The following is an 11,310-nucleotide window of genomic DNA, read 5'->3' on the forward strand; positions in this document are numbered from 1 at the left end:
ACAATGATGACGTTAAAGAAGAGGAATAGTTTGATGACCGGAAGAAAACAACGAAAAAAAAAAAACATTTTCTTGTTTCCTTTTTTTGGTTTTTTGGTGCAACATTGGGTGTTGGTTTTATTAATCGATTTCATTTGAAATTTCTACACATTTCAAATTTTATACACTTATTTTTTTTTTCAGAATTTTCTTTTTATTATATTTTTAAATAGAAAAGGGCTACATATCCAAAATAGAGAAGATTTTTAATCGACTACAAAAAAAAAAAAAAAAAACAAAAAAAATAAATATGTGAAATAAAAGTATCGTTTTCATTTTTAGAAACGTATAAGATTCAATGTACGCTTATTTGAAAAAAAAAATTTTAACCCAAAGGGCAATAACATTTTTATAAACAATAGATATATATATATATATATAATAAATATTTTTGAACTGGGCATATGCATCCATAAAAATTCTCCAAATTATAGAAAAAGGATAAAATACAATAAAAGGAATAAATTGTTTAAATATCGAAATTTCAAAAAAAAAAAAAATAGAATGCATCTGCACACCAGTCCTTACTTCCTTATAAAATAATTTCAAATTTCTCTTTATTATTTCTCATTCTGAAAATATATACTGATATACACAATAATCGTCACTGCCATACTATCATCATAAAAAAAATAAAAATCAATATCAATACTATTAACCAGCTGATTTTCAGGGTGAGGGTGGAATATGATAACTTTACATACAGTTTGTGTTTAAAAAATAAATTTTTTTTTTTTCAAATACATAAAAATTTAAAAGCATTTTTAATGGAATTGGACTCCAAATATAATATTGTATTTAGATGCCATAAGATGATTACAATTATTTACAGAACAGATATTTTATAACAGTGATGATGATGTACTGGCGTATACGTACCTTTATATAAATTTTTAGTATAAAAGTATGTATTGAATGAAAATTGAACAATAATTATTATTCACCCCCTTATTAAATTAAAAAAAAAAAGCAGTATATATTTTATATACATACAACTATATATACATATGTATATATTTCTTTTAATATTTATTTAGAGCTTACAAAATACCAGAAGACAATAGATAATAAAAAACAAAAAAAAAAACGCAGCAAAAACATAATACGAAAAAAGAAATCCAAAATGTGCTGGCCACAGCATTTTAATGTTTTCTATTTAAAATTTTTTAACATTTTGTTATCATGCTGTTATAACAATTATATGCCATGCATGTACTAAAAATATTTCTTTTTATTGAAAAACGAATAGAGAAAAACAAAATGAGCTGCTGCTGTTGCTACTTTTTATATATACATTATTAAGAGCTAGACTCTGTGGACCATTGATTCGTTGCATAACAATTGAATGTTGTATAACAAAAATTACATATATACATAAGTAATTAAATATGTAAATATATATGTATGTAGAGATATTAGAATTTTTATTATTTTGTTAAAAAATATATCACATGCAGAGATGAAAAATTCAAAGAAAATTCAAAGCTGCATTACAATCTATATATTTGTAAATATCAAATTTCGATTAGGAAAAAAAAAATAGAAAAATAAAAGTGAAAATGTCATTTGGAATTAAAAATAAATGAACATAAAAAGGGATAATAATAAAAAATTGTGATATCATCATAACTGGTACATACATCCTTTATTATCCTGATACAAAGAATTATCATCATTATAGATGTTTTGAAAATATAAGCATACATCAAAATTATTTAGTTACATTAAATTAAATGAAAAATTAATGTACTTATAAAATGAATGGCAAATAACACGCATAAAAGCGACGTTTATTAAAAACGTGCCTATATAAATTCATATCTATGGTTTCCAAATAGTTATCATAAGTTTCTTTGAAATGTTCGCAGCTAGAAAACGTTACGATAACATTTTTCTAGACTATTAAAATTAGAGAATTAAATTGTGTTGTTACCACAATTAATTTCGAAAAATTTTATTCATTTTCCGATCAATTTTTTATTAAATTACACTAAAGGTATACATTAAATAAGGTACACTAAATCAACAGCATCGACGATATAAGAGATAAATTTTATTTTGTGATAGTAAAATAAGAGGAAATGATGGTATATAAATTGATATTAATATTAGAATAGATGAATGTTTACATATTATAACGGTTTTTTTCTTATAACGGTTGCGTTGTGTAGGTGCGTTACATTTACCTCAGACCAGGTGAGTAAATTAATGTACTAATAGAGTATGGCTCTTATATTATATTGTTTCAATGGTTTTTTATAGAAAAAGGAAAAATGTAGTTTTCTTTTTGCATGAGTCATAATTCAAATCCTTTTGTTTTTCTAATTACCTTTTATATTTCGAATTTAACAGATAAAAAAAATGAGTAATTCTTAACAGAATGATTCAAATATATATTAAAGTATAATAAAGTATCTTCAGTACTGTGAGCTTTTAAAAATCTCATATACGAAAATTAAAATTTTGAAGGTATTTTTTATGTTTTTAGAATTCCCGCTGGCAAAAGTGATGCTATAGATTTCGAATCTTAAATCAGCTTTCTGTTCCACCATAAACTACAACAACAAGAAATTATGAATTTTTGTGTTAAATGAGAAGTACAGTGGTTTCTATTTAAATTTAAGTAAAAAGTTTTATATTCTAAATAAATATCACAATAATAATCACATCAATCATAAAATGCTATAACCTTTAATTATAATTTAATAAACAAATTATTTAAATGCAAATTTCATTTTTATACTCGTATATATTTCAAATATAATTTTTAAATTTTTTTGAATATTTGCATAATAACCTTAATATTGCAATTAAAAAACTGTGTCCATATAAAAAATAAGTAGTTTAATTCCATTGCATACTTTAAAAGTCTCAATTTTTCATTGCGCTTTTAAATTGGGACAATAACAAATCAAATCTATTATAATATTAATCCTAAATAACATTTTTAATAAATCTGCTATATCAAAGCGAGATAATCTATAATCTCGAATGACATGCATTTACCAAAAATTTTGATATAAAAAGTAGATAAGTAAAATAAATCATATCTTTCAAATATGTTCGTATTTATGTTTAATTGAAAATTCATATAATGAAAATTGTAATACAATATTGTATTGCATATGATTTTTGTATTCCCAATGGGCCATTCCTTAAATAAAAATCCATTTGAATATTTTAACCATTAATTATTTAAGAAAAAAATATGAAGTATATGAAGTGTAGTAAAAATATAGGCAACAAAATTTTTTATTATTATTTTGTTTTTCTAACAAAAAAATTTTCTCTTTGACATGTGTGTATAACAATAACTCGATAGTAACAAATTTTTGGCACATTTTTAAAAAATTTTGAAAAAACTTTTAACTTTTAACTTCAAAATTTTATTTGTCTAGTCTAGAATAAAATTTTCCTCACTAATGTTCCTCTACACAACTTTTGGTTTAAGTTTCTATGTCGAACTTCTATATAAAAATTAGAAGGTAACACTAGATTCTCAATCCTGAAAATAATAGTATTAAATCTTTTAAAATTCATTACTCTATAATTCATCCTAAATTTATGCAAAATTATATGGTAATCTTGAAATACAAGGTTCGGACTTGAGTTTTTTAAGGGAAATGTGCTATTTTAAAAACCCATATGTTTACATTTTTCTATTGTAGAACGAATAATGATAAACCAGATATACCTAAAAATTTAAATGAAATTTCAACCCCTAAATATTCTCTATAAATTTATAATATTCTTGTAGTACTTTTGTAGTAAAAAATATTCTATATAACTATGATATTTTAAGTATGGTATCTAGTTAACTACGATATGGTGTGCGATTTTGATTATAAAAATAAGTATGTATGTATATGAAACACCATATTTACAATAAATTCATTATACATTTTGTCATCAAAAAATGATTTCGTTCCATTTAAGAGTATAGGTACATGTTATAACATTTAGAAGTGTTATAAACGTACGGAAAGATGACTTTATATTTTTTAGGCGAAATAAACTCTATATTCTTAATATATTTTAAACATTGTATGTATGTATGTATGTAACAAGATTACAACTATGCATTTTAAAATAAATTGGAATATTTTATACCATTAAACAGAACGCAACCATTACGTTCAATGGCGCTTTAAAAGATTTCTTCTAATTAAAAGTTTTTCATACAAATTGTTTGATAAATACGTATATAAACATACATATAAAAATTATGAGTTCATACATTTATATGTACATACATATATAATATATACTTATATAACCATACCGAGTGTATTCTTATTGTGACGAATAACAAAACATAATCTACTTTTCTTTTAATATTCGAATTTTTTCAGTGTATAGCTATACAAAATGGTAAAATTTAATTCGGCCGATTTTTCTTAAATATTATTATACATACTTATATAGGGTGACAAAAATATTTTCTATAAAACTTATTTACATATTACATATTTACGTACATAAAATATTCTAATTTATACATGGTTATTTTTTGAATGCGTAATTATGTTGCATTCTCTTTAATGCACGCAAACTTGCATCCTACTTAGAATTTCAAAAAAAAAAAAATCTACCCCCTTTACAAATGTATTTGTTGTTTCAATAATAAGAGCATAAAAACAAAAGAAAAAAAATCTATGCTTCTATTAATAAGGGAGTTAGAAGCAGAGGTGAGCTCGAAAACTTGGTTCTCTTAAAATATTTTAAATCTAAAATACATTAGGAATAAATTTTTATTTACTATATACAGTAGAATACAAATATATGTACACTATTAGAAATTTTATGTTTAATTTGTAATTAAGCACAAATTTGCATTTATAAATGTAATTCCTATAAACTAAAAATTTTTATGAGTTCATACATTTATATGTACATACATATATAATATATACTGAAAAATTTTTTGCTGAAAAATTTACTCACAGTTGTAAGATCTATTAAACAGTGAACTCGGTTAAAACAAATCTTTTTTTACTATTTTATTCTTTCCCTTAATAATTACACATTTTAAACCTGCTATAATAACAACATTAAAACAAAATATATTTGTTGACAAACTTGACCTTGCTGTTTGTCAATTATGATAATATGTCGTAAATAGCTATCAATAGAGCTATTTACTGTTAAGAAAATAGTTGTTTCAATTTTAGTAAAAAAAAGTATTAAAATTATTTGTACATCAATAAAAAATACCTGAAAAATAAATTGCAGGTACACAAATTAAAATTCTGGTAAAATTTTTGTGAATTGATAAGAAATTGTGCACTTATCGGTTTCGAACTTACCCGAATTATTTCATAAGAGTCATAATATGAATGGTACGATTCAGGAACAGAAAATTTGTCTACTGGCACATTTGGATTTATTCCAGCTCTATTAAAGTGTGCTCTACTGTATAAAATTTTTGTTTTGTAATTTGAAAAGAAAAATGTTTTTCTATTTTAATAAACTAAAAAAATAAATTAATGCACACATAAATAACATTTAAATTTAAACAAGTTATGTACCTAATATGTTAATAAATAAAAATAAAATAAAAAAAAATTCATTTCAGAATTATTATAAAATAATTATTGTATTTTCTAAAGGAATGAATTCTTAAAATTAAAAAAAAAAAAAAAAGACGATATAATCAAGCGCGTGGTTATGCCGCTTCGCCTTTAATTTTCATTTATTATAAATCGTACTTTTGCTTTTATTTTTAGGGTGCGATTTATAAATTTTTTTTTTCTTATTTTTCAATGCACATTGCACTCTTTCTATTGTTTTCAATCCCTCATTCAAATCACTCATTTAAATTTCAAGTTTATATATGAAATTATAATAAAAAATTTTTCTATGTATATGTGTGTAAGGAATGTTAAAAATATATCCAAAGATAGTGTTACACAATCAGCAAAATATTTAAACTTAAAACAAAAATGTATCAAAATTTATTTTAATAAATTTCATAATGAGTACAAACTCCCAGTGTACTGTAGAGAAAATTTTATTTATACAGGAGCAAAAATGGATTCATAAATTTAAAATAAAGAATTCGAAATTTATTTTTTATACAAAAATATAAAGTGAGTCATTATGTAAGGTGGTCCCGGTCCGAAACTAGTGTAAGAGCTATTGGGTTGTGATTTCTTTTAGTTTTATAGAATGTTTTGGTATGAATAGTTAAAGAAAATCAAATTAAAAATAAAATTATCTGACAAATAAATAATTGAAACTGGTTTTGGCATTTATGAATAGTATAGCAATTATGATACAAAAGTTGTGATGTTAAAGATATTTAATGTCACATATATATTTACTGTTCTGAAAAATTCACATTCAAAATGGTATGTAACATTAACATTAACTAAAAATAATTCTAGAGAAATTTAATTATTTCGCGAGTATTTAATCAAAAATATTAGAATAAATATTTTTTTTGAATAACTTCAGTTATTGCCGTGGAAAAATCTTATTTATAATAAAATTTCATGAACACATTCTAGTATCTTGTGTTTTAATGAAAATCTATAGTTCGATTGAAATAAATGCAAAACGAAATATCCAAAGAATGTGTTCATTAGTTTAAAAATTAAAGTTCCCTCATTTGAGTAATCCATAACAAAATATGCAAAAATCCAGTCTGTATTGCAATTATAAAAAACCGAAATATCATCAATGTTTATGTACATATTTAATAAAAAATAGTTTCAAAATATATAAATAGAAATTTAAGCTTTCCCTATGATTTGCTTATTATACAGATATTATTAAAAAAAGCATTAAATAAGCCAACAATATTTATTATACTTTTTGTACCCATTATCCCCATTTGTTTTTGTATAGTGTTGATTACTCAATATTATAATTCAAGTTATTTTATTTGCTTATAAATTTCAAATTCATCAATATATTTCAGATTAAAGTAAAATAATGTAAAATATTTGAGTCACCAATCGATTTTTATTTTCCACTGAAATATGTTTAACAAATGCTTTTTTTTTGATATCATACAAAGTTCTTGGAAAATGAAAACAAAAAATAAAATCTGTAAATAATTTTTTTCAAAATTTAAATTATTTTACAAAATATGACGAATTTTATAACAAAAAAAAAACTGCATACTACTGTGAACCACACATCATAAGAAATATTGTACAATATTCGCCAAAAGTTTATTAAATTCACAATTTTTCCAAAGACAACAGTTGGGTACCACAATTTGCTGTCAAATTCCTTTATAAAGTCGTCAAAATTAAAAAATATGTATACAGATCACTGAAAAAGACTCAATTCCTTCATAGTTTAATAGACAGACTTCAAAATTATGAGACTGAGATACAAAACTTCGCACACAGGCAGAAGAATATTGCTTCGAAAATTATTTATTTATTTTTCACTATAACATGGCGAAATGAATTTCAGTTGAAAACTTATGGCATGTGAAATTTGATGCAATCGTAAAACTTCATTTCTCGTTTGTATAAATTTAAAATATTGCATTCAACAATAATACGTACTTTGTTCTAAAACACCTTAAGAAAACCTTTGAATTCTTAAAAAATTCTTAAAACAATTTTTGGTTTCCTAAACAAAAACATATTAATTATAATTTTGAGAAATTTGTGACAATTTGATATAAATAATAAAAAGTTAATTGTAAATTAATTTTCTTACAATTTTTAATTAAGTTTTAATTTCAAATTTAATTTAAACTTACGTTTAAAAGTTAATTAAAAACTTACGTTTTTATAAAATATATTTAAAATATTTACGAAAGGGGGGAGACAAAAATTATAATAAAAATATAGTGGCGCTGGCGACAACATTAATACCTGTATTATTCTATGTCGATATGCAAATGTCAGAAAATACATACATATATTTACATTTAGTTTTCTTTTTCTTTAGGGGTAAAATTTCTAAACCATCAAACACGCGTGCAGCCACACCAACCCACCTAAATATTTACATAATGCATAAATACATATATAACCCAATATACTCTTATTTATGTAAGTCTTTAAAAATTAAGATAACATACACACATGCACGTCATGCAAATAGTGTTTATCAAATGTAAATAAAATTATTAATTCGCATTATTTTAAATAACTATAAAATTCAAATAAAGTTTCTTTTAAAAACAAAAAACGAAAAACAAAATTAGAAATTTTTTCTCTGAAATATTGAACTGAAGTACTTATCGTTACTATAAAATATAAGAGGTACCCATAGTTTGAAATCATTAATTTGAATTTAAAGAAAAAAAAAACATTTTCTGATATCAGACTATAAACAGAATACGCGTTTTTGTATATATGTATGTATGTATATTTTATCACCTGCTCTAAACTATTATGTTTGGTATTTATGTATATAATATTCATGTATACAAATTACCAATATTTTACGATCATTAGGTCTGTTATGGTATCTATGGTCGTGCAATATGCCGGAAATATAATAATGTGTACTTTTGGGGATGAAAAAATAAATTAAAATTTACTTATAAATAATGTAATGAAAATATTAAAAATTTAAGGGTTATACATATATTTAATATTATATAGCTGGTGGTGATATACTTGTTGGGAAAATAACACCTGAACGATTTAGAAAAAAAATTTAAATAGAGAATGAAAAACAACAAACAAAAATACAATATAAAAGACATAGAATTGTTAAAATGAGAATTTAATTGTAAAGTAATGCAAAAATAATTTTCGTTCTCAAAATATTGAATATATTATGTATATAGATGTATACATAAACTAATAAACCATTATTCTAACCAACTACTAATATATCACATACATTATTTAACGTGATTCTTCTTCAAAATCTATTAAAAATCTGAGGTATGCATAATAGTTAATCACAAAACCTATTTTTCTTTAACTAGGTGAATTGTATCGAATTACATTGAATTTCTGTATGAAATAGCAAAAATATAAAAACAAGAATTTCCGACAATATATATAGGTACATACGTACATAAATAAGCATAATACCTTTAATAATTTTAATTACATTGGAAATTTGGAACAATTAAATGATTATCTTACGTCTTTTTTATCATGTTTTCCCGTTCTTTCAATAAATTTAATTGATTAAATAAGTATTGTGATTTCTAATTGAAAAATTAGAGTATAGTACTCAACTTTTATACATTTTATAAGAAAAAACATATCTCTTGGAGATTGTCTAACCATATTAATTTGGTACGAGCCAGATTGATTAAATATCCTCCAAAACTTTAGTTAAATGCAGTTTAACATTAAATTTTTCCTATATACTCTCGTATATCACTTGCTTAGCGTTGTTCTTTCTTTTTCTTTAGCAAAATACAAGATTTTCTTTTTGAGTTTAAGATACAAGAGGTTTATAATAAATACGAGCCTATTGTTACTCTTTGAATCGAAGTTTTATTTCCTTACCTTATGTAAATACAAAATTCTTCTGTATAAGTGATTTTAGTTTATTAATTTTAAAACGTGATATTTTATAATAAATTTGTTCAGAATATTTTATAATTTTCTCTTAAATAAATTATCGTATAATTCATTAATATTGGTGTATAAAAAGAAAATGGTAATAAAATTTTTATCCAAATATTTTTCTTATCTCAGTCCTTTTTTTTAAATATAGATTTTTATTATTTGTATAATCTATCAAATTTTCTCTTATCAGTCAAATTCCTGAGAATAAAAACCTATACATTTTCGACAAAATATATACTACAATCATAACATTTTTCTAGAAATACCAATTATTTATTGATCAGACGTAATTATATTTTAGGAAATATTACAAATTGTGGAGGAAGCAAGCATATTATTATTTTTACTACAATGAAAAATTGCGCCTATTTATATGCAATATTTACGATAATCAATGTTCTGTTTCATTCTAAGAAATAAATAAAATTGTTTTCGTATGTTGATTAAAATAAGGTTTTGGTCGCAAAAATCTATGAATATAATATTTTAGTTTTTTCAGAAAATTAAAAAAAAATTTAAAATCACCATCAAACTTACTTATAGTTTTACTCATCTTTTTATTTGAAACAAAACTTCTGTAGATTCTAGAAAGAATATTCAAAAAAAATTTTGCAGTGTTTATATTCCAGAAGTTTCTCTAATATTATTAAATTATTCTTGATTTATAAATCAATCCAAATTAAACAAAATTGCTTGATTTTTTTACTATAAACAAAGCGCATTCCCTCTTATCCCTTGTTCCTTATTTTCTTATTCCTTTATTCAAAAATATCACCCTAATTCTATAAAATATTTCATTTTCTCCTACTGAATATTTACAGTTTCTTTCCTAATACAAAAAAATACCTGATTCCTTTAAGACATACCAGTTCCTTTTTAACAAAATTCCTTAATTCACCTTTCATTGTAAACAAATAATTTATTCTTAATGGTGTGAATAACAAGTGTGGCAATGAAATATAACAAAAAACTAGACCTGATTATACCACAATAACACTTTTACGACCTGAAAAGAAAATTCTTTTTTATTGATTGTACAGTTAAATTTCTTAAAGTAATTTGGATTTCTTTATAATCTAAAATAATCTTGAAATTATTATGATTTTTATCTTTGAAAAAAATTTGTACACATGTATGTACATATAAATTGAAAAATTTTAGAGTATTTCATTGTAACGGTATTTTACTTGTATTTGTGTGCCACATTCAAATACACCAAAAAATTTCAATAGTATATAGGGTAGGGGTCGAAATTTTGATTTAAACACAACAATAATTCATCCCCTTTAGATTTTTTTTGAAATACCATAAGATTTGCTTCTAGCCATTATTTTAATAATCTTTTATATACAAACTTCTAAACAGAAATTATATATATATTTGTATATATATTTTGCATTTAAAAGTGGCAACTATTTATATTTGGAATAAAACAGTTAAAAAACCTATACATAATAAAGATATGATGAATAAACGGCACCAATTTAATATAGAAAAGGAAAATATTATTTTGATCCTTCGGCAATGTAATTTTAAATTTTATATTACGTGTGTATGTATATGTATACTAAGCTGTAAAATTTGATTCATATAGCACCATGTAAAAATTTTTATATTGTGTTACCGGTTTTGGAAAATTAAATATCACGTTAACAACATGTTAAATGAATAATATAGGGCTTAGATGCTATTTGGAAATAAAGTATGCAAAAAATTTATATATTTTAACTTTGCAATATTTTATTAAAAATGTGCATGATTACAA

Source organism: Condylostylus longicornis, unplaced genomic scaffold, assembly GCF_029603195.1.
Source record: "Condylostylus longicornis isolate FDR11 unplaced genomic scaffold, ASM2960319v2 ptg000080l, whole genome shotgun sequence".
NCBI classification, from domain to species: domain Eukaryota; kingdom Metazoa; phylum Arthropoda; class Insecta; order Diptera; family Dolichopodidae; genus Condylostylus; species Condylostylus longicornis.